General features: G+C 44.4%; 1 protein-coding gene across 1 annotated transcript in view; it reads right to left on the bottom strand.

The window, feature by feature from the left end:
* Positions 1-22080, bottom strand: part of SLC9A9 (solute carrier family 9 member A9) — a 540987-nt gene that overhangs the window by 28320 nt on the left and 490587 nt on the right. The window lies entirely within an intron of this gene.

Raw genomic sequence — 22080 nt, 5'->3', positions numbered from 1 at the left:
GCTTCCTCCTCTCTCTCTGTCTGCCTCTCTGCCTAGTTGTGATTTCTCTCTGTCAAATAAATAAAAATATTAAAAAAAAATCAATGAACTATTATTTATATTTCATTTAATCTAGGTGCTTTAATAATGTCTATTTGGCCAAATACCGTATTGATTTTTCATTGTTGTGGGATTCACTTTACCTCAGGTAAAAATAAAGAAAACTAAAACCAAATTGCCCACCCTCTCTTGTAATTGTTGGTGTTTACAGTGGGAAAGAACACACTGAATTTAGGCAACTGAGGAAGGAAGGGGAAGAGAGTTAGGCTTTGGTTTTCTGGCCACTTTCAACTGACAAACACCGAGTACAAGTGACATAATAGGAAAAAAAAAAATATATATATATATATGTATATGTCTCTGTCTCCCCCTCATCCCCCTACGTTCCTGACACAGGGCTCCCGAAACTCTTGGAACCTCCTAAGTGATAAGAGCACTAGGAACATTGCTTCTTCTAATGAGGCAACTCTGGGTGGGCTCCTGTGTGGGGGCTGGTCACCAGGAAGACCAAGGCATTATTAGAAGCTTGGAATTTTCAGCTCCACCACGTCCTCTGGAGAGAGGTGATGGGTTCAAAATGGAGTTAATCTTTGGTCATGCCTGTGTGAGGACGCCTCCATAAAATCCCAGTAGCTGGGGTTTGGAGAGATTCCAGGTTGGTGAACACAACCGTATCAAGAGGATGATGCACCCTAGCTCCATGGGAACTGAAGATTCTGTGCTTGGGAACCTCTCAGAACTCCTCCTTTGTACCTTTCATCTGGCTGTTTGTCTGTATCCTTTATCATATCCTTTACCAAACTGGTCAACATATGTGTTTTCCTGAGCTCTGTTAGCCATTCTAGCAAATAAACTGAACCTGAGGACGGGTCATTGGAACCTCCTATCTATAGCTGGTTGCTCAGAAGCCCAGGTTGGTGACAGCCTGGACTTGTGACCGGCATAGAAGGTGGGGGAGGGGCAGTCTTGTGGGACTGAGACGTTCCCGGTGAGCTCTGACGCTAGGTCCTGGTACACAGTGTCAGAACTGAGTTTAATTGTTGGATACCCAGCTGTGTCTGAGACTTGCTTGCAGTAGTGGGGAAAGCCCCCACATTTTGTGACCAGAAGTGTCAGAAGTGAGGTATGCTGTGTAAGTAGCACAGTGGGCTCGCAAGAGTGAAACACAGTAGGGAAGAACTGGGTTTTCCCACTCAGGAAAGAAAAACAAAATCTGGGTTTTTCCTTTATAGTAGGTTAGGACTCAAATCCTTACTGTACATTTTCAAATCTTGACAAGGCAAGATGATGTCAAACAAGGTAGTCAGTAAGGGCATGGCAAGGAAGCAGGGAAATCTGGTGGAGGAGCCTGCATCAGATAAAATTAGAAATTCCAGTTTCTACCATACATTAACTTTTTAAGGAAATTGCCTGGATTCTAAATGGGCTGTCCAAATCCTAATAGAAAAGAAATTCTCAGACAAGGCTGGATAGAGGGGAGGAGGGTAGGCAGTAGCAACCTGTAAGCGTCTTCCCCAAGCTTCTCTGACAGAACTTGTATACCATAACTTCTAATAATTTCCTTAGTGAATTCTTATTTTGGCTTTATAATTTATATGTCAGTGTTTCCATTTTGCACATGAAGAAACTGAGCGCTCAGAAAGGTTAAGTTACTTGCTTAAGGTTACACTGCTCCTACTTCGCAGGACTGGGATTCCAGCCTTCATAGGACAACATGTTTTGTTTTCTGCACATGGCCCATGTAGGAAACAGAATGATGTCTAAAATAACATTATGATGAGGAATAATATTTACAACTTTAATTTCTGCTTATGACTTCTAAAATTTTCATCTTTAAGATAAAGGTGCTGATCAGAAGATCATTAAGGTCCTATGTGATGATAAAATTTAACGATTTGAGTTTATTGGCTTAGAAAAAGCTGAGGTTCCTCTGGCAGTCCATGAACTGAATTTGGTTTGTAGATAGGTTTTGTTTTGCCTGTTGATAGAACATGCAAACATCTGCTGTTTAAGATTTTTTGAGCTAACATTAAAACAAACAGAAAAGCTCATGTGAAAATCTGACTTCTGGTTTTTCTTGAACAACCATCAGATCTGGCAACTGAGTCTGCACTTCTGAAAGGTAACAATCAGTTGCTTCTGAGTACCAGCTGTTTGCTTTAGGTGCTGTCCGTAATTCTCCACTTTGCCATAGTCCCCACCAATCCCTAATGTTCACTGACTGAAGCTGTATGTCGATTGCTTTTACTCCCCCCCCCCAAATCTGGTAGCTCCCCTTATTTGCACTGCCTACCTTGTCCCTGTAGGCACCCCTAGGTGGGTTTCGTGATACAGAGAAAAGTAGCAGCTAAAAGAAGAGAAACTTGTATTCAAGAAACTACCATGTCACTAATCAGTTCTGTGATCTCAGGCTAGCCCATTAACCATTCTGAATCTCCCATTCCTCTTCTGTTACATGGGCATGAATGGTTTCAGAAAGATTAAATAAAATAGTCCATGATATTATGTTCAGTAAATGTTACCTGACCTTACCCTAAGGCCTTCTTGCAAACGTTCTTTAAAGAAATTTTGCCCCACCACCAATCCACAGAGGATACTATAACTGACAGTGTACCTACAACCTCTCGTAACTATCTTGGCAGCTAACCTTCCTACCACTAATACCCTTTTCTAGATCATTTTCCCTTCCCTTTCATGCCTTTTGAGCCAAGTAATTTGTGACTGTGCTTCAGATCATTTTGAACTCTATCATAATTACACAGCAGCATCTTTTCCTAATATGAAGTGGAACAATTGAGCAAAATGGGCAGAGGGTCCTGCCCTCCATCCCAACACCCCTTCACACAACGGCTCTTGGCTCTTTTCTTTGCCTACTGAGAAGTGAGGCCCCTGCACTTTGTGGCTACTACTGCGGATCTTTCGAAGATCACTCCTGTTTCAAGGGCCCGCGATCATTAATAAGATGAAACATCACCTTGAAACAGGAGCCACCAGTTAGGGCTACGCGTCTAAGGGTTTTGGGGGTTCAAGCACAGCTGAAATGTTTCTTGGCTGGTTTCTTCTTATGTTTTGGGAGCAGCTTCCACAGTGCAGTGAAGACACAGGATACAGGAAAGGGTTGTTGAAGTAGGCATCCTGGGGGCTTCGAGGAGTTGGATCTGTTTTGGGAGGCTGCTTTGAGAAATGTGGAAACCAGACCCTGCACATACTGAGTGTCTGCAGTTCTGCAGCTTTTCCCCTGGAGAGCAAGGAACACAGGAGCACGGGCTGTGGGAAAAATCTCGGGGCTGCCATTGCCACCGGATGACCTTTATGGTCTCTCTGAACCTCAGTTTCCCTCTTTCTCAGCCAGGGATCACTGTATTTGATGAGGGGATGGATCAGCAAAGCATGTGTGCTTGTATCTCTATAAGCCTGAGGCCGACGTAGCATGCGGCCCGTGTTCTGATGCCCACATTTGCTGTCCTAGCAGAAAGTGGGTTGAAAGCATGGAAAGAGTGTTTTAATATTTTATCTGTTATCCATCATTTACTTTCTCTTTTCTAAAGCATTATAGTTCTGTTCTGAGAGGTAAAGAAGGCCCTAAGAAGATTAAATCAGCATGTAAATTTCAGCTTAGTTCAAAGCTAAGCCCCTTAAGAAATCTTTATTTGGCGGAGAAGCTGCCGCCCGTGGCAGGGGCTCAAGTATGAGAGCAAGCTCACCGGCAAGGCTGGCCGGGCTGGCTGCCTGAGCACACTGGTTCTGGCACAAGCCAAAGGCTTGGAGGGCCTGTGAAGACAGCTGGTTAGATGGGACCTGAACGTTTGCATTTCTTACAATTCGCAGCTGATGGTGATGCTCCTGGTCCGGGGACCACACTTGAAGAAACACTACTTCGTGGGAGGAGGCATGCAGGCTGTTGAGACTCTTGGGCTCTGGGCCCATTTGTGTCTTTAGCTGCCTGACTTTAGGCAAGTTACTTCAGTCCTAGGAACACAGCTTCTTTGTCCAATGACAGGCGGAAAGTATAATTGGGAAAAAGTGTTAAGTTAGAGCAGAGTTTCCTAATCCTTTTTCCTGTGGTGGGTGGCCACCCCAGGCCCTGCCAGATTGATTTGGGGGCTGAGCAGATCAATATCTTAGCACATCTGTAACCCATCCCAAGTGTTTAGTGTGCAGGCTGGGAAAGTCTGACCAAGGGGTTAAGAGCATGTGCTTTCATGTCCTGAAAATCGTAGGGTAGGCCCTCCTGTGGAGCATGGCCTTGCAGCGGTTCACTTAGGAGTCTGCCTCAGTTTGGTCGGCTGTGAAATGGGCACAGTGCTTGTACCTACATCATGGGTTTTGGTGGATGTCAAATGGTGTAATGCATGTAGAATGCTTGGCCTGCAAAGCACCTTGCACTAAGTTAATGCTAATATAGACTAGATATTAATGTTAGCAGTTATTATGTCCATTTCTACAATTCTGTGGTTCACTCCTTGTGCCTATCCTGTGCCTTATTGGAGGAAGGGGATAAGCCTCCACTGTTTAGGAATGTAAAAAGCTAAAAAAATTTCTTTGAAAGGGGGAGTGCTCTCTAAGAGTACTTCTGGACCTTTAATGTGCATGCAGATCATCTGAGGAACTTGTTAAAATGCAGCTTGTATTTTCCTTTGGTTTGGGGTGGGGCTTGAGAGTCTGCATTTCTGAATGGCTCCCAGGTGATGATGCCCGGTCCTCAGAGAGGCACTGTGAGTAGCAAGACTTTTCAGCAGCCCCTCATGAACTCAGCTGCCTACTCGCATCATTTGGGGATCCTTCTACAACCCCAGCCATAGCCATACTCCAAACCAATTAAATCACAATGTCGGGGGGTAGGATACCATGGTTGAAGGTTCCCAGGCGATGGCAATGTGCACAGTTTGGACAGTGCTGGTTCTCAATGTTGGCTGCATACTGGAGAGTTAAAACAATAATAATGCCGTTCAGTCCCACTTCCAGAGATTCTGACTTAGTCTGGCCGAGGTCTGAGCATTAGGGTTTTTGAAAGTTCTCAGATGATTCTGTAAGCAGCAAAATTTGAGAACATCTTTCCGAAGTCCAAAGCACTCTTTAGTAGGGCACAGGAAGAAATTGGGTTGGTTCATATTCCAGAAGCTTAAAATAATTAATTTCCCTTCAGATGGGCCCCCTTTCCCCTAAGAGATTTGCATTGAAATATGGCCAAAATAAGAATGTTTCTTACCCTTATTTTAAAGGCAAAAACCTGTTTAACATCTGCATTCAGGAAGCTGTGTTGTCTAGTAGCTTAGAAATAGGCCTGAGAGAGCATTCAGTTCCTAATCCCCTTCACCACTGTCTTCAGTGTGACCTTGGGAAATCTTTTCATGTTCATTTTCCATATTTCCTCATTTGCAAAACCTAGCTAATCCCACAAAATGACCACAGGACTGGTGTATGGTCAGATGTGACTTCAGAAACAGTCCTGCTGCGCGTCTCCTAAATTGTTCGGATCTGCTGACTAACTTTGGACGTTTATGCAAATGCACACTTTGTGAGTTCTGGGAAAATCTGGCACATTTAAACTATAGTCTTCTATCTCTTTCCCTCTTTTCATGGTACCAGTCACCTCCTGTTCTATTCACACAAGATTTAGGCTTAATGCACCCTAGAAATTCATGGAAATCAGCATAAAAGCAGAAATGGGTTTTTAAAAGCTGTGAGGAGAAGACTGGCTGTGTAGTGTTAGTCTTCTTCTCAATCCCCCCAGTGGAAATGGCGCCCACTTGTCCACTTGGTCCCCGTGGTGCCCGAGCCCACATTTCTTCTGGATAGTTGCCAAGACTTTCTGACATAGGCTCATACAGCTTTGTGTCCCTAGTACTTAGCACACTGCCCAGGAGGGGCTGAAGAGATGCCTGGTAGACAAGTGAAAGAAGTAAAATAAGACAGCACAGAGGAGCCAAAGGCTTCCAGAAAACAGAAAGGAAACCCTATTCAAGCCCAAAAGGAGAAAATAAGGTATTGATACTAAAAACAGTAAAGGCAATGAATGGTCAAAAAAGCCCAAAGAAGGAGATGCAGGAAAGGCCAGGAGGTCTGAGTGAGGTTTGTGTAGAGCAAGGAGAATGAGAAGGCCCCTGGGACAGTCAGAGAGATGGTGAAAATTGTCAGGGAGGAAAGAGCGAGGGTAGTGAGTGAGGGGAATGGAAAGGAGAGGGAAAGCAGGAGAAGCTGGGGAGCAGCAGGGGTAGGGAGGGAGAGCTGTCACAGGGACAGAACCTCGGGGGGCCAGGAGAGTTGATCTTTCTCCCTAGGAGGACAGCCCACTGTGGCTCTGGCCCAAGATAGACAGAGCTGGAGGGAGAAACCAAACTGGCACAAGTGAAGTGGGTCACTGTCAGGGATTATCACGTTTTCTGGAATTGGATGTTTTCAGATTGCATAATCCTTCTTGTTCTCAATTATCCTCCACTAAGAGTGCAGAGTCCTTCCCATGGTACAAATCCATCTCAACTGGGACCCAGACATTCACAACTCACACCAAAGACCACTCCTTGGCAGCCTTTCCCGCCCTCCTTTCCACCACATCCTGCCCTTCCCCCACAGGCCACAACTGCATCTCCAGACATTTCCCTTCCTGACTTCCATGCGCTACAATCTAGGCGACCTTCCTGTTCCTCCAGGGCCACTGCTGGCCCATCCAGAGGCTTTGGGCAGATTAGAAAAAGGGGCCCATGGGGGTCTTGGGCAGGTGAATGACAGAAAGGTCCAGGCAAGATAAAATAAGATGAGTATCACAGAGTCAGAGATTCTAAGAAGAAACTCTCTGTATGTGATGGGGATAGGGGCATGGGTAGAGTGTGTTTGGGGAAAGTTTCTCATAGAAGGATATTTGAACTGACTTTTCAAAGATGAGCAAATATTTTCCCTGTTCTGGGGGGTTTTCTTTTTTTGAGGGGGGAGTGGAATGAGGGTAAAAGTTTTCTGCAGGGTAGGAAGAGCAGGTGCAAAGGAGCAGGGGTGGGAAGGGTTAAGATACTCAACATTGCTGGAGGTTTCATGCAAAAGGCAGTTCAGAGGGGACTGAGTGATGGTAAAAAGTTAAAACGGATAGGAAGGACCACGTCAATGAAGGAACTTGAATGCCAGGCTCAGAGCCAGATGTCACCTTATAGGAAATAGGGAGTGTCCGGTTTTAAGTAGGGATAGGACACGAGCTTTGCATTTGAGAATGATTGTTTCAGAAAGGTATTATTCATTGCAAACTCATCCTTAAAGTGGTATTTATAAATGACCTGTTCTGGGGCGCCTGGGTGGCTCAGTGGGTTAAGCCTCTGCCTTCGGCTCAGGTCATGATCTCAGGGTCCTGGGATCAAGTCCCACATCCGGCTCTCTGCTCTGCAGGGAGCCTGCTTCCTCCTCTCTCTCTCTGCCTGCCTCTCTGCCTACTTGTGATCTCTGCCTGTCAAATAAATAAATAAAATCTTTAAAAAAAAAAAAAAGATTCTCTCTTTAAAAAAAAAAAAAATGACCTGTTCTTTGTCCCACAGTTAATGGCAGAACCAGAATTTGACTCCATTTTGTTGTGCTAAACCTGGGTCTCTTCACCCACACTTCAGGTTGGAGTCACCTCTGTGAGATTTTCCCTGAAGAACTTGCTAGGCCCATTTCACCTCACTCGAGAGCCCAAAAGGACTAGATTCAGGCCAGCACAGATATTGTTCATTGGGCCTCCAAAAAGGGGTTAAAAAAAAACCCCACTAGTTCCTTCATTTCTTAATAAAGAGGACTTTATTCATACCAGGTTCATCTTTACAAAGCTAAACCAAAAGCTCCATTGGGCATTTATTGACATCGAGTTCCAGAAAACATGGCTCTTGTCAGCTGAGAGAGGGAAAGCAGCAACTGGGGGAAGAGGACTCAACCATCTCTAAGATCCCCGTGGGAAGACTGTAACCACAGTCCATTCTTAGTGACCCCTGGCGATGGTGGATTTGGAAGCCAAGTTACATGCTCTTGTTTTGGTATGTTCCTTCAACATCACCTCGTACCATGTCTGTTTTTGATAACAAAATGGAATTTCTTCTGTGTTTTTCTCTGTTCCCTGTCTCCTATACACAAGTGAGATTTCTACGAAACAGAAAGATGGCCTCAGGGAGAAAGAGGGATGAGAAAGAGACTTGAACACCAAAACGATGGGGTTGAGCTTGTGAATCTTTGGTTGTTGGAGCCATTCAGGGCCCCCACCCACCCGCCTTAATGGTCAGACCTGAGAAGTGCCTTTGTTTTCACTCCAGCAGGGAGAAATACTTGAGTCAAGAGGGGATGCACCACAGGTCTAAGCCACGAAACCGAGGAACCCAAAGTCTTTTAATTACCTGGAGTTTTATAAGAGAAGCGCTTTGGGATAAGGGTTGTTTATGCCTTGTTTGCACTTAGCTTCAACTTGGTGACATTCAGGCCCCATTCAAGAACTTGGTTTCAAGTTGACAGACTTGATAAAAGTCTAGCCAAGTCTGTCTCATAAATGAGACACGCAAGGTCTATCAGAGAGGGCAACGAATTACTATTATCATTGCTGATAAGGCTGAGACTCTGTGGTTTCTCTCAATGAAGAAAATGTGAATCATGACCCTTCCCAAAATGTCCTCTCAGACGTTCAAAATCAATTGACTATTAGTAATTTTTTTTTAAAGGATGGTTTAATATCCTCCCCTTCTTTCTAGAGTATTCCTATTAAAAATTAAGTCTGGTGGCATTAAACATCTCAGTTTTTTTTTTTTTAAGATTTTATTTATTTATTTGACAGACAGAGATCACAAGTAGGCAGAGAGGCAGGCAGAGAGAGAGGAGGAAGCAGGCTCCCCACTGAGCGGAGCCCGATGCGGGGCTTGATCCCAAGACCCTGAGATCATGACCAGAGCCGAAGGCCGTGTCTTTAACCCACTGAGCCACCCAGGCACCCCAACATCTCAGTTTTAACACACAGATCTTTCCAAAGATTAAGTGTGTGTCTGCAAGCCTAGGTGAAAAGCATCCTACCCTTAGGCCACAATTCCACAGCAAACTCCCCTTTACACGTGCATGTGCACACACACACACACACACACACACACACACACACACACACACACACTTTGGCCTTCTAGCTCCTCCTGCTGGTGACTACTCAGCTCTACTTTTAACTATAATTTTGGGTCAACCAATCAATTTAGTTCTCTGAATAATAGCTTTAGAGAATATTTTGGAATATTTTGGAATATTTTGAATATTTGGATATCTGGTCCTGGACCAAATGTCTAAATGAGGATAAAATTTGGGGATTAGAAAAAAGATTCCCCTTTCTTTTGCTCAGGCAGTGACCAGGCAAAGTCACAGCTTTTATATCAATATCTGTGTGTTCACGATTCCTAACGGCCAACTGATGTGTTCCCCCTGGGTAGACTGGAAAAGGGAGACCTGAGGGAAGTTGTTTGAGCAGCTCCATGAGGCATTTCTCCTGTTGCTTCTCACCATGTTCTAGTGGGTGGCCCTTGTTCCCTCTTCTAAGCCTCTTACTGAATCACAATTACTTTGTTGGGCTGTAGCAGCAACTGGCAGGGATGATGATGGCAGTTGGTGTACTGAGCGCTAAGCACTTTATATTCTTTATCTCATTTCTTCTTGACAACCACGTAAGGTAGGCAATGCTGCTTTTCAGCTGAGAAACTGAGGTTCAGAGAAGTTAAGTCTATTTCCCAGAGACATACATCTCTTAAGTGGTGGAAACCATGACTTGAACTGGGTCTGTCTGATCTTAAAGATTTTGTTGCTTTGATAAAAAAGTTCACAGCCACTTGGGTTTCATTTTCTTCATGACAGCGATGTTGGGGGAGAGCAAATTGATGGGAAGAGAAAGGCGAGGGAAGAGGTTGCAAATGAAAATATAAATACTATAGTGTGGAATGCTCTCAAGGAACTGTTTTTGGCAAATTTGACACAACCGGTTAATGAAGGTCAATTCTATTTAAAAGCCCCTGATCAAAACTAACTGTCCATCACCTCATAAAAAAATAAATAACTGAAGATAAAATGTATGTCTTTACCCAGAAGTAGGCTGGCAGGAAACAGTTCAAGCCTTACGACCATCTACTCGGCCTCTTTCCTGGCCTGTCTCAATTTCTCAGCTGTCAAGTGGTGGAGAAGAAGGTGCATTATTTGTCAAGTTCATATTTATCTGAGAAGGGACCAAAAGGTCTCAGAAAACCTCCTTTTGTGGTATATTCTGATCAGCAATTTAGTTAGATTATGAACATTTTTTTCTCTTTGTATGATCTAAAAAATCGTAAAAATGGAATTCCTTAAAATAACATTCTAAAATGTGACAGTGACAAATATGGATATTGTTTTCCTTACTGTCTCACTCTAGCCTTACTTTCTTCCTGAAGGATTCAAATGCGCCTCAGAAGCACCATCAGGGGTGCTGTGAGGAGGGCTAGCAGGAGCACTGAACAGGAATGCAGAAGGCCAGGGGCTCCCCAGGGGACCTGGCCACCTTTTGCCATTACTTAGCATCCACATGCTTCCAGATAAGACCCTAAGACACCAGCATCTTCTGTCTGGGGTGTTGCCATGGCCTGATTCCCCCTGCTTGCCCTCTATCCCCGCACACATTTCCTACACTTCAGCCCGAGAGATGATTCCAAGAAATACTTATTATGCCTGAGGCTTCCTTAGTGTAAGACTCAGTTCTGGAACCTGGTGAACCCGGCTCCCGCACTGTCTGGTCTCTGCTCCTCCCCACCTTGTCTTTCCTTGTTCCAGGCCCTTCTCAAATATGCTTTCCTCTTTCTTTCCTTTCTTCTTCTCTTTTCTCCTAACCTGCGAACATGCTGATTCCTTTAGATCTCAGAGCAATCTTACTTCCTCGAGGGGGTCTTCCCTGCTCTCTATCCAAAGTCACGTTGACCTGTTTTCCCCTTTCCTCTTCTAGAACACTTACTGGTATTTAGTTTTTTCTTTCTAATAGCAGGGAACTCAGGATCTAGGCTGAGAATGGCTGGTATAGGTTCCAGAGAGCAGATTAAGCACAACTTTTCCCAACTCTGTATTCAGCGACCTCACATTAGTAGACTGTCATCAACCCATGGTGGGAGGATTTATACCTCAGAAATTAGCATATGCTACAAAGCAGTTTTTAACTTTCTCCCCAGATAGCTGGTTGTTAAACATTTATGAGCACACCACTGGTTATTCCCACAAGAACTGAAGGTATCCCAGTTCCTCCCACAGAGCCTGGCTCATAACAGAATTCTATAAATATTTATGGAATTAAATAAACATAAATTGAGACTTTCAGTGTGTCCATACTGTACTGTGCACTATATATATAATCTCTCATCTTGACAGTGATCTCATGAAGCTAGTATTGCATCCCTTATTTTTTGAATGGGGACATTTAGACTGTGCAAAGTAAGTGATTTGCCCAGTGTCATGGAGTAAGCTGAAGATCCCTCGAGCCTGTACCCTGGTGCACGGCTCCAGCCTGTTGCCTTCTGCACTTGGCTCTCAGCACCCACGCTGTCTTCAGCCTGGCTTGGGTCTCTAAATATGGACCGCAGCCTGTCTTTTCCCAAGCAGATTTGTCTTTTCTGTATTCATTTGCCTGGTCCCTTGTCTCACAATCATAGTCAGTTAGCTGCCCGCTCTCTGCCTGCATCAAGTGTCCAGCCTACCCTCTGGAGGGGCCCTGCCTTTGGGGACTGGCATGTGGCTCAGCAGGTAGAGGACATGGCACAAAAAATGAAGGCTGGGAAGCTTCTGGAGCCCCATGCCTAGGACTCAGAAGTAGGGCAACCAACTCATGCTGGTTTAGCTGAAGCCAGGTAAACCAGGCATAAATGATAAATTATTAAGAATTTCAAGATGGTGTCCACAGAACATGGGGCCCTTCTGAATGGGGGGGTCTCTCTGTGACTTCAATGTTCTCAAGCCCATGAAGCTGGCCCTGGAGATAAATGATAACACTGATCATTCAAAGTTGTAAGGATTCAATGGTCCAAAGCATCAACAGCATTGAGCACGACGTCTGGTCCAGAGATGATATTTAGAAGATGGTGGTGATTGTTTCCTTGGTCTGTTCCTGCTTACTCCTGGCTTGCTCAGCCTCTCCCAGAACAGACACCTGAATTCTTACCTTGACAGTAATGTGAATTCAGTAATCTTTTGTAAGTCACTTCAGCTTCTCTAGGCTCAGATTTTTCCCTCTATAAAACATGGGGATTGCAGGAAATCTCTAAAGAGCTTACCAGCTCTAAATCGGTTTCGGCCAACTCCGTGACATTTATACATATGAGCAAGGTCTTAATGTTCTTTTGAAAGCAGTTTCTCCCTCCCTGGGTTCACTGAGATTCTATTTGGCCTTCAAGTTCCATTCATATCAAAGAGTCTCTCCCTCCAAATCTGAATAAATCAAGTGTTCTTAAGTTATTTCTAAAGTTCTTCTAATTCAAAAGTCAACCCATTTTACACCTGAGCAGTCTAAGGCTTGGGGCAGCTAAACACCTTGCCTGGAGCCATATAATGAGGTGGAGAAGTGTAAGCATCAAACCCAAGTCCTCCACAGTATTATGTTTCCTTCCCGCCTAAGGAAACACCAGAGGGTACCTTTATAATTGCACTTTACAGTTTTTCTTTTGTAAAAAATTTCTTACAAAAATAAAGAGGGAATAGGAAAAAAAGTAACTTTCCATTTGCGCTCACTAGATGATTTTTTTTTTTCAAGTATGTCCCCATTTTTCTCAAACCTGGACATCTGACCTAGGCTCAGGTTCATGATATCTCCAGTGGTTTCTATTTAGTAAGGACAAGTGTTTCCTCCCTTCCCATTTGAGTGTAAGATCTCACATTCTACCTCTAGAAAGAATAAGCAGATGTTCCTTTAATGGAGCATCTTCTTAACATTTTGTTACCTCCTATCACAACTGGTCTTTAGGGAATATGTAATTGTTCCCTTAAAAGAAAAGGTTGGAAGGAGGGAAGGAATGTTCTCAGCCATTTCTTGGGTCTGGTCCATGTGAACTCCCAGTGGACCTCTCCATGGCATCTGATCATGTGCCCGGTGGCTGGAAATTTTTGAGATTTTCTCAAGGATGAGAGTTAAAGAAAAAAAAAAAAAAATTCTCTGTCTCTGGAAATCCTGTTGGTTCCTAAAATCATGCCCACTCTTGTCTGTGCTGGTCCTTTCACCAAGGGATCACTGGCTGGACAATGGATTCAGCTGACTTTTCGAGTGATTTATTTTTTAATCTGAGGTTGTACTTTTCACATGACTTGGCTCAGGGCCAGACAAAACATGTATTGTTTTAGTGGGAGTGAAGACTGTAATTTTTGGTCTTTCCTTAGTTTAATCCAACCTTTTTCTGCTGCGACCTTACTGAACTGACAGCTGCTTCAGAGTCAGCTGGAAAGAGTTTTGGTGTCAGCCTCAGCATTCAGTGAGATTTAGGGCAACAGGCCATTTTCTCCATTTCAAACTGCTTAGAAAGGAAGTCCAAAGCCTCAAATTCTAAGGTACTAAGATTTGCCAACCAGTTTGAGTCAGCCTGTGAATGAGGTTTGTAAACTAAGGACACTTTCCAGTGGGCACTTTCTTCCTTTTCTATAGGGGTGTATAATAATCTTTTTTCTAGAAAAATTCACATAAATCTGGGCTGCTATGAATTTTCAACTGGCATCAGGTCACATTAGAGCTTGGAGAAGCTCGGAGTGAAACGTGGGGTGGAGAGGCCTTCACAGAACGAAACCGGAAAGTCTTATGCTTTCAAAAACCCTTAATTTAGAATCTAGGTTTGCACCTACTTCAGAATTGGATACTTTCTGCTTCCTGCCCACTGTTTGGACATAGGGATGCTTCCTAGAGATTGCAGAGACTGGAGAGTTGCAGAGATCTAGCCATAGTTGTGTAGGTGGATGGAGCATTCCCTAAAGGGACAAAAAAGCTAGTGGGCAAAATCCTGTGTGTGCAGAGAGGACAGTGATGAGAACTGGTGTATCCAGAAGAATTTGTGCTGTGGGGCCCCTCGCATGCTCATGAGATCGTATAAACACTAATACAGGTTTGTATTATTGTATGACAGGTGGTCATAATTTTCATGAACAGAAAATCAGAACAAAATTTTAAGTTCTAGAAAATTATTCTGGGCCTAACCTCTTTCAGGGCTAAGAACATCCTTAAGTCAAACTGGATTGTTTATTTGGGAGGATGTCGGATGTCCTCAGGCCTCTTATTTTAGAGATCAGGAAATGGGTGCCCAGAAAGGTTAAGTGAGTTACTGAGGTTGTAAAAGGGAAGACTCTCTGTATAAACAACTTGATTTCCAGAGAACCTTTCCCATCCAGTTCAGTCGAGATGAAAAGGGGCCTCTTGCCTGCCCCACACAGTCAGTGGGAGATGGGGGTCTTTTCTTTAAAAGCAAGTCCATTGTGTGCTAATTGGCCTTGTCCATTGTGGTCAGGCCTCGTCTTAGCTGCCCAGGATCTTTCTCTTTCTCTTGTGCAGGAGGGTTTATACTTTAGAGAAAGGGACAGATGTCTCAGTGAGCAGAAAGGACAGTGAAATACCGCTGATAGCCAGAAACCAAAATGCATATGCATTGATGGTCCAGATTTTGATAATTTGAGCCTACCTAGGGAAGACGTTACATGACTGGCGAAGTGACCTGGCATATGATCCTGGTATGGGAGCATAAATATTCTGCATTAATAAACGGATGTGCCTGCTTTCCCTAGCGGTTATGACCCTCTCTTTTGGTTCCTTGGGAAATTTGATGGAATAAAACCATGTAATGGGGCACCTGGGTGGCTCAGTGGGTTAAGCCTCTGCCTTCAGCTCAGGTCATGATCTCAGGGTCCTGAGATCGAGCCCCACATCGAGCATCCTGCTCAGCAGGGAGCCTGCTTCCTCCTATTCTCTGCCTGCCTCTCTGCCTACTTGTGATCTCTCTCTCTTTCTCTCTGTCAAATAAATAAGTAAAATCTTTTAAAAAAATCATGTAAATATAATGCTTTATCAGACATTTGTCTAGCACTTAGTTAATGACGACACAACATCTCATGTATTCCAAATGTCTGTTGTGTGAGGCATGTGTTCCCATTTTGACAGATAAAGAAATTAAAAGCACAGACAAGAATGACTTGCTCAAAGGCCGATCATGAAGTAGCAGATGAGGGGCTTGACCCTGGGACTTCTCATTCCAATTCAAAATTCTTTTGCCACCATATCATAACTCAATTTTTTTTTAAAAGATTTTATTTATTTATTTGACAGAGAGAGATCACAAGTAGGCAGAGAGGCAGGCAGAGAGGCAGGCAGAGAGGCAGGCTCGCTGCTGAGCAGAGAGCCTGATGCGGGACTCGATCCCAGGACCCTGAGATCATGACCTGAGCCGAAGGCAGTGGCCTAACCCACTGAGCCACTCAGGCGCCCATAACTCAATTTTTTCAGGTTGTGAGCAATTCCTCTCTGGGACCCAGGTGAAAGCTGACTTTACTCTTGGGCAGGTTAGAGCTTCTACTATCAATAAAAAGACAGTTCGCCTCATAGAACTAAACAACAGTAACGAGGAGAATTAGGCATAAATCAAGTTGTATTAGAAGCACGTGATATGTCAGATCTTATTACATAAAATAAATGTATTGGGAAAAATATCTTTTCTGATCGTGTCCACACTGGTGGGGAGAGGATCTATGTTCTGAATGTTCTTCTGTCTCTAACTATTGCTCTGGCTGACTTCACTCACCTGTGTTCTGAATACCAACCCTAAACATTGTGAGATCAAAGTGGGAGGATTGCCATTCCATATTTTAGTTTCTTTGAGATCCTTCTAAGTCCAGCTCTTGAAAATAATTTGAAAATGCATCACATTTCCCTACTCAATGGGAAAACATGAAATGAGCTAGTCTTTTTGAGGGATGAGACATATTATTCTATTTGTCTATCAGAAGGTAAAACAAAGCAGTAAGCCCCAGTCTTCAGGGAGGAACAGAGTCTGAATGCTGACAATTTGGTCTGTTTAATCTTTTTTAAGTTACAGAGAATCAAAACACCCCAGGAAAATACTCAGTTGCCCTCTCACAATGTCAGAGGATATGGTGTAACCTACTTCGGTCATTTGCTGAACAAGGACTGATGTGTGGATGTGTGGGTAGGGGGATGGTGGATGGTTGAAAACGCATTGCGGCAAGGCTCTTTCCAGTAGCAAGTCAAAGGAGCAGGAATAAACTTTGGAGGAAAACAGAAATGGTTGCCAAAAAGTTGACCCTCGATTGTAATGTCACAAAAACTCTTCTACGAAAGGTCTGGCCTTGCTGTTTTCAGAAGCATGAGCATTTGTCTGGAAAGAGGCTGTTCTTCAACCTTCACTCCAGCCTCCATCTGACCATCTCTGAATCTGTCCCGGAGGCAAGAATTAGGTAAGCTGCTTGACGCCACACCAGGGCAGTGAGGGTGGTCTTTCCAAATAGGACAGCAGGCCAGAGGGTGAGATAAGACCCAGGGAAGACATCTGTTCCCTCACCCAGCTTTTCTGTCTGGTAGGTGAAAACCTATCCTGCCTTACATAGCTGACAGAGAAGTAACATTCTACACCTTCCTTCAGGCTACTCATTCCTTGGAGTGGCAACTCCAGGTTTCTGGCAAGTCTTCTCACTCTTGAAACGGATTCCCTCATGGTACATCTTCCTTCAGTGTAGCAGCTTGCTATTTACTAATAATCCGAGGCATTTGGACTGACATCATCCCCCTCACACCTCTGACCACTGCTCAGACCAAGATGGCAGCTTGTGCTCTGTGACAAGCCCTGCTTTATTTTGCTGACTCCGAGATTTCTCCAATCTTCCATCCTAGAGAACATGATCCTTTCAAATACCCTCCTTCAGTTCATTCTGGGTCAGAAGCTGACTAATTCATCTTATTCTTTGATGATGAAGCCAGTAATATTACACAAGAAACAGAACAAATGTTGAGGAGGTTAAAAAAAAAAAAAAGAACAAAAAACTAGAATTAGTCTTCTACTGTATAACGGGACTCCATACCAAGGTCTTCCACAAGGACCCTCAGAATTAAGCCTCAGAATGGCCCTTCGAGGCAGGTTTGGCTACTGTGTTTTTGCAGGTGGGTAAATGGAGCCTCGGGTCCACTGTGAATGGAGGACCTGCAGTTCAGAGTCTTGCTGATTCTAAGGCCACATGGCTACTCATGGAGGGCAGGGGGTGCCCAGTGATGGGGAAGCGTTCCATCCCAAAGGTAAATCCTATTCCTGCCTCTTTTTTTGGTGGTTGCGCCTCCCTTTGTAGCCATAGGAATGTAGCTCCATGTGCAATTCCCAGAACACACCCAGGGAGCAGCTGTTTGAGATGGAAAGAGTAATCTGAGCTACAGCCCTGCCATCCTGGCAGTCATGGTGGCCAGAAACACTGTTACTTGTCATAAGATTTCATCAGGCTCTCTCACTAGAATATCAACAGTTCTATTTCCTCCCTGGATTCTCCCCGAATGTTCCAAGTATTATTCCCATTCTACAGATAGAGAAACCCATGTCCTGAGAGCAATGAAGTAGTGAAAGTTCACCATTTTTTTGGCTTTTAGGAAACATGTGGGTCTCCCTTCCTGTCACTTTCTGGCATATCTCTCTTCTTCTAGACTGTCCTCCAGAGAGGCTCTGGCTGGGATGCCGGCCTTCAAAGTGGGAAGTGCTACAGCAGAGAACAGGGAGGCTGGGAAGGGCACATTCTCCCTTGATTCCGGTGGGTGGAACCCATCCCCAGGGAGTGACCATGCCAGGCCCAGGTGGGCAGCTGACCAGGCTGCCAAGACCTGCCTCTCTGCAGGACGGAGAATGTAGGTATGCATGGGTGGGGTGGAGAGGGAATTCAGTGACCCCGTCCTTGGGGCCACCTCCATCATGGCACTGAACTCCCTCAATTACTACTTTTAAAACCTCTGTTTCCCCACTGGACTGTGAGTTTCTTGAGAACAGGGTCTGCTTCTCCTAATGTCCAGGCTTAGCAGGCAGCAGAGTTTGTCAGCATGTAGTAATTTTTCAGTAACTATATCTTGGATAAACAGAGTCAGAAACATGGCTACCTCATGTCGCTCACGCTTCTTGCTCTTACTGCTGAGATCACGAACTGCCCTATTCCGTTAGATGTCAGGATCCCACGCTCTCGCTGCTCACCAGCCTCTCCTCACATTGTGCTGGACTTCCCCCTCTGACCTGTCCCCACATCAGGACTGACCCCAGGGAATAGAAATAAGGAACCTGGCAGACAGAACCATATGAATGAGCATTATGAGTAGGGCTGGGGGTGGGGAGAGACTGGTTTGAATTAGAGTTTTCCGGGGTTTGAAGGGGGGACTGTGTGAGTGACACACAGCAGCTGTTTCCACTTAAAATTGATTAGCAAGTATCACTACAAATGAACTCAGAATTTAAAACAAAACTCCATGGAAACGAATCATTCTAAATCATTCTAAACTGGTCGAAGGAAAGAATTTCTCCAGCTGAAGACCAAAAAACTCTCCTTTAGTCCTGCTTTTCCCCACTGGCCGGCCCTCCTGGAACCCCACATCACAGAGATGAAATGCATCCCAGTTCTGTCCTGCTGGCTGCTCGTCACTAATTTTAACTGGCCCCGAGCAAATGCCCCAGCACTGTCTGCAAGGCTGGAAGCAGAATGTCGCCTGAGACAGAGGCAGCCAGGCTAGCTTTCTTCTGCGTTGGGGTAAGAGCCACATTCTTGGAGATTAACCTCCACGCAGCCCTTGGGACTCTCCGAATTGGTCTACCATGGCACTCAAAAGTGAGTAGCTGATAGGCTGGTGGGCAGTACTATACCCATTAGCCTTTTAGCACCAGAAAAGTTAAATATAAAATACTGTTTGGGCTTCCAAAATGTTCTCATTAGAGAATTAAGAGTTTAATTCACAGAAACAAATAACCCCAAAGTATGATACTCAAGGAAATTTCAGAGAATCCTGTGGTTATTAATGACTATACAATGAGCAGTCTTTAGTAGAAAGCCTGATAGAGGAGGAAAATCAAATAAAGAAAATCAATTTTTGAGAATAAATTAAATTTAAAATGCATCAACTATAGGCCTCAGCAAAGACAAGTTATAGTACATCTTCTGGTCATCTAACTAATGGAAGTCACATTTTCTTCTGATTATACTGGGCACATATTACCAAGCTCTGATCTCTCTAAAATTAGATCTTTGCAAAGATATAGTTGGCTCATCCTGACAGGGCTGATGGGTGGTGAGAGCCTCCAGCAGCAACACACTCCCATCTGGGAAGATTCTGTTCTGTTCAGTTCTATAAAGCCTCTTTGTGTTTCAAGAGTTGATGGATTGCTACATGGCACACAACAAAACTTAGCGGTCCATTCTCTTTCCAGTGCTGCTTAGCACACAGAGTAAGTACATGGCTGGCCCCAGCCAAACATCCATGTCATCTCTGACAAGAATTGAAAGACACCACTTAGTCACTTTCCTACCTAGTTTTGTTTAAAACCACATGTAAGCATCACAGTGCAAGAACCACAAGAGAAAAAAGACCCAGGGGGTTGCCTGTCCTTTGGTCAAGGAGACTTGATGACACCTAGTTATTGTCTATACCCATTTTAGTCTTTTACATTATCTTCTTTAATTGGAAGAAGACCCCCTTGGGCAGACTTAAAATAAACTGAGTGTTTAATGCTTCCCTGGGGGAACGCGAAAATGTGCATTCATTGTGTCCTGGTAGAATGAACATGATACCTTGGCCCTGTGCTGTGGAAGGTACAGGAGAAGACAGAGTCTTGGATCTAGATAGAGAGAAAAGACCTCCAAATGGCAGCCAGGAAGGGTCTTTGGCTGGTGAAAAGAAATCAGGAGGCAGAGAGGGAGGATGACACCGAAATGTTCCCTTGCCCAAAGCTATATGTAGAGGGTTCTAGGATATGTTTCTGAGTTTCTGAGTAGGCGAGATTGGATTATTTTTGGCTGAGGATCAAGTCAAAATTGAGAGATGGTGGGTTTGGGGGAGTTGGAGGGTTTGAAGCTAAGCTATGAGGAGGAAATGAAGCATCGCGGAAATTACACAGGTGAACCTCCCCCCCATCTTTAGACATCAAAAACCACTTGCCACTCACAAGACCACAAGGACCTGTGGGCAAACGGGGTGGCCAGCTTTATTTTATTGATTATTCCACTCAACTTTCATGATGTGCAATTACTACATGTCAAGGCGCTTATTAGCCAACAGGGATAGAAACTTAATTATGACATAGTCTCTGCCCTCAAAGTTGCTCCTATTCTAGTGTGGGAGATAGAAAGTAAACAGGCAACTTTTGTTCCCTGTGTTCAGTGAGAGGAGATAGACAGGAATCTCTGGGAGTAAAGGGGAAAGCAGTTACTGCCAAATAGGAGAGGCAAAAGGACCTCTCCGACATTGCAGAACTTCTCCTAAGAGCTGGTCTATAGCAAAGTGCCAAGCAGGCAATGTTCCACACAGTGACTGCCTTGGAGATGTGCCTTTAAGACGGCATGGACATCGGTGCCACATGCTATTAGGAAAATACTTGGTTTCAGCCCTCTGCCTTGGGTCTGCACTCCCTGCTGCATAATAACCCTGTCTTCACTCTGCCTCTGCCTTACAACCAGGCAGAAGGTCTGAGTTCTTTCCCTCCCTAGGTCGCTGACAGAGGTGCCTTGCTTCAGAAAACCTGTGGGATTTGGATTTTCCCGGCAAGACAGAGGAATGAACACCTACTCTTGGGTCTAATCTTTCCCCTTGACCCAAAACTTCCCACAAACATGTCTCAGAAAAACCTTCCTGAGACTTAAGCCTTCTGCCCACCCACTAACTTCCAGTTCTCAAAGACTGAAACAGGGTGAACGACCTGGTGTATTTGAGGGGGCGTTTCTGTGTCAGAGGTATAGGGGATCAGGACATAACCACCTTCATAGACTGCTCTGTGTGAAGAGGAGCAAAACAGAGTTCTTCTTAAAAAAAAAAAATAAAATTAAAAATTTAAAAAAAAAGGAAAGAAAGAAGGAAGGAAAAGAAGAAAGAAAATGCCTGCTTGACCCTATCTCGGGCTTATAAATAGAAGGTAATGCATTCTGGACATTTGATAAAACCCTGACTCTCTGACAAGGTTCAAACATAGAATGGTGGGGAAAATCAGCTCTGCCGGAATAAGCAGGATAAAATGGACACACGAGGGAAGGAGTAGAGAAGGACGATATGGACAATATTAGGAGAAAATTCATGTTGAATACTGAAAGCTGTTTACAAGTGTTACACCATGTAATTCTCCTAACAACTCTCCCAGGAAGGAGTTATCTTTATTTCCATTTCAAAGATGAGCAAACCGAGGCGCAGAGAGTTCAAGCAGCCTGCATGGGCCCAGTATCACATAAATACTAAGTGGTGGATGCAGGATTCAATCTTAGTCTGACCCTAGGGTTGTCGTGAGGATGAAATACATTAATACTTGCAAAATGCTCGGAACAGGGCTCGAGACAGAGCCAACACTCAGTTAAGTGTTGGCCATCATTACTAACGCAGATAAATCTCGCCTTCAGATCCCTTCCAAGAGAAAAACAAATGATCTCCCCTCAAATAACCAACCTAATGCAGACCCCTCGGTGATTAAAGCCACTAATTATCTGCTTCTAAAGGAGAAAAGAAATGAGGCAGGAACTTGCCTGCCGCCTCTGTCCAGCCAGGCATCAGGCTCGCAGGGAAATGAGAACATGGTGTGCCTTGCTAGGCAGCCCTTCTTAGAGCCAGGCTCCTGCCTCAGGAGCTTGCTACTCATGCAGAACTCAGCGGGGCTCTTCCTGAGCCCGTAGCTGGGAGACCTCCTACCCCGTTTGCCTTTTGCTTTTCTCTCGGATTGGATATCTCAGTGTTACCAGAACAAAAGACTTTCCTTAGTCAGAATCCTCCTGATTCCCACACCAGCAGGAGGGTGTGAGGTCTTTGGTGGGGGTTGATAGATGAGATTCAGTGAACCACACTTCCCACCAGTTTCTTCTAAGATATAA

This window comes from Meles meles, chromosome 4, assembly GCF_922984935.1.
Source record: "Meles meles chromosome 4, mMelMel3.1 paternal haplotype, whole genome shotgun sequence".
NCBI lineage: Eukaryota > Metazoa > Chordata > Mammalia > Carnivora > Mustelidae > Meles > Meles meles.
This window is presented reverse-complemented; position numbering and strand designations above follow the sequence as displayed.